At 40.7% G+C, this 5218-nt stretch overlaps 1 pseudogene; it reads right to left on the reverse strand.

Annotated features, from left to right (window-relative positions):
- Positions 1–364: 364 nt before the first annotated feature.
- Positions 365–2355, reverse strand: LOC149224865 (pentatricopeptide repeat-containing protein At3g12770 pseudogene; annotated as a pseudogene).
- Between the last annotated feature and the right edge of the window lie 2863 nt (positions 2356–5218).

A 5218-nucleotide genomic window follows, 5' to 3' on the forward strand; every position in this document is an offset into this window, starting at 1 on the left:
AGGACCTCGTTTTCTCATAAGAACGATAAAAAATATCAAAACATTGATGAAATCTTTTGATAAAACCTCCTCGCAACCCTTGATCTCTACACTCAAAGGAATTTTCTTTTAAACTAAAAATTTATTTACAGTTTACTGCATTGATTCTAGAGACATAAAATATATTTTTGTTCTGTTGTTTCTGTTATATTTTCAGACCAAAGATGTAGTATTAAAAAAATAAAGGGAACTCCAGTACTAAGACAAGGCCTTGACAAATATGAAACATTTTCTTTTATATTTTGTTGTTAGAATTACCAAGAGTCCCTACATGAACATAACCCAACATGAAAATGATGGAAGCAGTTAGTATCCCTTGTTAAAATTACCAATAATCCCCACATGAACATAACCCATCATTAAAATGATGGAATCGGTTAGTATCTCTTAGAATAATTTTCCTAACAGTAATTTTGGAAACAAATTTGAAAGTCGTATGAAAATCACCACAGACTCGGAGGTTTTTCACAATTCGAATAGGTGTTCCAGGGAGTGTGCTGATAAGACCGAATGCGATGGCTAGCCTTTCACTGTGATAGCAAAGTTTCTTTTCCTTGAGCTCCTCCTCAAAATCATGCAGTACGAAATTTGTGTCAGGCACATATCCTGCTTCCTTCATCTGTATTACCAATCTCTCTACCATTGCATAAATTTCTTTTGATTGGGGATGCAATGTGTCTTCTACAACAAATGTATGGACATTATTTTTCACTTCAATCCAGCTGCATCCTACATCCTTTTTTATTCCTCTGTCCCTCATCATTTTCCTCACCTTTGCAGCATCATCGCACCTACTGGCTGCAGCATATACATTTAAGAGCAGCACATATGTCGAAGCATTTTTTGGATCCTGCAGAATGAGGTGTTCTGCTGCACGCTCCCCCAGCTCCATGTTGTCATGAATTCTGCAGGCACCAAGCAACGCTTTCTGTACCACGACATCAGGTTCAATGGGCATGCCATCGACCATGGCTACTGCATCATGGATGCGCCCAGCACGACCCAGAAGGTCAATCAAGCAGGCATAGTGGTCAGCTTTTGCTGGGATATTGTATTCAGTCTCATAATGTCAAAATAATGGCATCCTTCATCCACTAGACCTGCATGATTGCATGCAGAGAGAATACCCAGGAAAGTGATTTCATCTGGCTTCACCTTTGAATCTAATATCAAGTTGACGAGTTGGAGAGCCTCCTTGGTATTTCCATTCTGGCCATATCCAACAATCATTGTATTCCATGAAATCAAGTCTTTACTAGCTATATTGTCAAACATTTGAGTTGTCTCGTCTATATTCCCACATTTGGCATACACAGAGACAAGGGCATTTCATACAGTTAGGAATGATTCATATCCAGTTCCAATTACATGGGCGTGGAGCTGCATGCCCACTTCTAGAACAACCATGTTGGCACAAGCACTCAATGCACTTGAAAAGGTGAAAGGGTTCGGCTTAACATCACTCTGTAGCATTTTAAGGAATAATTTGATAGCTTCTTCCACATACCCATTTTGCACATACCCTCCAATCATTGCAGTCCAAGAAACAACATCCCATTCACACATTATGTTAAACATTTGCCATGCATTCCTTATGAGTCCACATTTCGCAATCATGCCCACAACAGCATTCCCAATGTTGGGATCCATTTGAAATCCAGTTACGATGATCTGAGCATGAACCTTCTTGCCCTGCATCACGTTTGCCGAACTCCCACAAGCAATAAGGGCACTGACAAATGCTATGCGGTCCTGTCTTATGCCTGCTTGTTGCATGTCACAAAATAATTTCAAGGCTTCCTTACCGAACTGGTTCTAGGCATAACCCACCATCAAAGTAGTCCATGAAACTGTATTTTGTTGAGGCATTTTGTCAAACACCTGACGTGCATCCTCTAAAGTCCCACATTTTGCATATAAATCAACAAGGGCACTCCCAACAAAGACACTAGCCTCAAAACCAGTCCTAACAGCATGGCCATGCACCTATTTCCCTTCATATAAGGACTGAAGGTTGGCACACGTACTGAGTGTGCTGGCGAAAGTAAACTAATTCGGTTTACAGCCAACCTGCCGCATCTGGAAGAAAAGTTTGAGGGCCTCCTCGCTCTGCCTATTCTGGTCATAGCCCGATATCGGAGAAGTCCATGACACCACATCTCATTTCAACATTTTGTCAAATAGTTGGAGCGCATTCTCTAAATCGCCGATTCTGGTATATCCTGCGGTCAAGCTGTTCCAAGACGAGACATCTCGTTCACGCATTCTGTCAAACACGTAGCTTGCATTCTCAACACTACCATATTTGACATACATGTCAATCAGGCGATTCCCTAGAAACAGACCGGCTATGGAACCATTTGTAATCAAGTGGTTATTTTTAGGTATGTTCTATGCTGGAGCAATTTATTTAAATTTTCACAATTAGCAATCACATCAGCATAAAAGTAAACTGCAGATAGAACATAAATATAAATTGCAGAAGACAAGCCAAGACAAGAGGACACAAGATGTGGCGCAAGGCAGGGACAAACCCCACAATGTGGGGAAACCCTTGATCAATTCTTATTTTATGTTCTTCAAAGTTTAGCAGAGAAAGTAAGAGAGATAGTACATTTACAATAGAAGTCAACACTTTTACTTTTGATATCGGCAGAGATCAGTTGAAGGCATATTGCTTCAATTGATTCTCTAAGGTGACTCCTTCACCTATCATAGTACTGCATCTCGTCCATTTGCTGCACCTTACCGTGTAGCACCATCATGCTGCATCATGCATCATCATGCTACTCATGAACACTATGCTGCCCATACATCATGTTGTCCATGATCTCATACATCATGTTGCCCATGTATCATGCTGCCCATGATCATTATGCTTCATGCTGCCCATGCATCATGCTGCCCATTCATCATGCTGCCCATGTATCATGTTGCCCATGATTTCATCTATCATACTGCCCATGATCATTATTGTTCATGCTGCCTATGATCACTATGCTGCCCATGCATCATGCTGCTCATAATGCTTTCCATACATCATGTTGCTCATGATATCATTATGTTGCCCATGATCTCATATCATCATGCTGCTCATAATGCTGCCACATACATCATGCTGCTCATGATATCATTATGCTACCCATGATCTCATATCATCATGCTACTCATAATGTTGCCCATACATCATGCTGCTCATGATATCATTATGCTGCCCATGATCTCATATCATCATGCTACTCATAATGCTACCCATACATCATTCTTTAGTTCGTCAGCCTTAGCTGCTTCCTATGGCTTGTAGCCTAGCAAAGCAGCTAGGCTATAGTTCTAGAATCCTCTACACAAACATGTTGTCATCAGCTTCCTTGCACATAGTCCTATCATGCCCATATAGTCCTTGAATATGTCACGCTGTCACCTACAGCAATGTGACACTATGACACCTGTTTGGATGACTGCTCTTTGTTGTTCTTAGAATTGACTGTGAATTAGGTGTCTCCATTGACCTGCTTGGACAGCGTATATGTGCCTCCATTAATGACTGCGTTTAGGTCTCCATGAACAGCGTATAAATCCCAGCGTATAAGGTCTCCATGGACTGTGTATACATGCCTCCTTTGCTGTTGATGAACCCCTCATTGTCTGCGTCTTAGAACAGCAAGTTAGGGACCCTTTTAGGGCTTCTTCTAACAGTGAATTAATATCTCTTCTAGACCTGTAGCTAGGGCTCTTCTAGGGCTTCCTTTGACTGCGTTGAAGCTCCTTTAGACAACGTATAGAAAGCCTCTTTTTGCAGCGTTATTGAGTCTCCTTTTCTTAGCTATAAGAACAGGTCTCCTTTGCGTGAACAGGGCTCTTTTCTAGGACTGCATTTAGATGTATTAGGGCTTCTTCAGGCAGCGTATAAAGGCTCCTCCTTGACTGCGTGTAAGGGCCTCTTGGACTGCGTATTAGGGCCTCTGTCTTTGACTGCGTATGAGGCTTCTTTCACTGTGGCCAAATATTCTTCACCCTGCGGCTAAGTGACCTTAGTGAACTGTGTCTAGGCTCTCTTAGAAGTCCCTTTCCACTACGTCCTCCTTGAGAGAGGACAACCCAAAAAAGTGGAGAGGAGAGATCAAGAGAGACAAGTGTGTGTACAAATGACTTCAAATCCTTTTCTATTTATACTAAAACGTAGATGATGAATAGACATGTCTATTGGGCTTTTGAGCCTACTCAAGTTGCTGGTCGGCTTGATAATAATTCCATAATGAAAATAAATTCATATCTCCATCAATACTTATCGGAATCGGATGATCTTTAGATCAATCCTACACCTATCGATGAGAGGGATCCAATAAAAATATCAGCTGCCATAAATAAGCTGACCCACATGGAGTTTGGCCCTAGTTGCCAATTTTAACACGTGGGTTTGCCTGACCTTTGCAAGGGAGTTCAGATTCATGGAGCCTTGTGGCATGCGGACATAAGTTGTAAAAGTAAAGTGGCTGAGTTTCTCCATCAACATCGTCATTGCTATCATCCATTGCTACAGCTTGCTACTGACTGCTCATCCTAAAAACTTCATCAGTTGTTAAACATTCTTAGGACTAATTTGTTTTGTGAGTTCGATCCCTACCTCTTGTTCCTTGATGTCTGCCTCCATGTGTCAAACAATTGATGGAAGAAAACTTGAAAGATGTTTTTACAAATAAAATGCATCATATAATTATTAATATGTTTAAAATGTAACCATTTAAAAAGGAAAAAACCTACTCCACTAGGTAGTAAATTTTGTAACAAAACTGCCATATAAGCTCATAAATGGTCAGAGTGCAGATAACATGAGCAAGACAAAGGTCATTTCCCTTGCATAGATGATTAACACATGGTAGCATCACACTGGTTCACAAACCAATCCAGCTAGAGTTTCCATTGGATTCTAACTTGGAGGCAAGACCAACCTTTCCCTTTTAAATTCATTCGCACTACGCTTGCATTTGCATTATGATGTCCCCAAATTAAGTTTGATTTCTAACATACCTAGAGAGATCAGGAGAGGAACACCCATTGCCTTGTTGTATACTAAGAGTCTAGATTCCTCAATCAAGGACATGTTAGTACCTTTACCCATTGAAGTAGTAAACTTTTACACCATCCTCCAATCCTCTATCATGTTAATTGAAAAACCTTT

This window comes from Pinus tabuliformis, chromosome Q, assembly GCF_031772625.1.
Source record: "Pinus tabuliformis cultivar Carrire ecotype Pingquan chromosome Q, CPIR1, whole genome shotgun sequence".
Lineage (NCBI taxonomy): Eukaryota > Viridiplantae > Streptophyta > Pinopsida > Pinales > Pinaceae > Pinus > Pinus tabuliformis.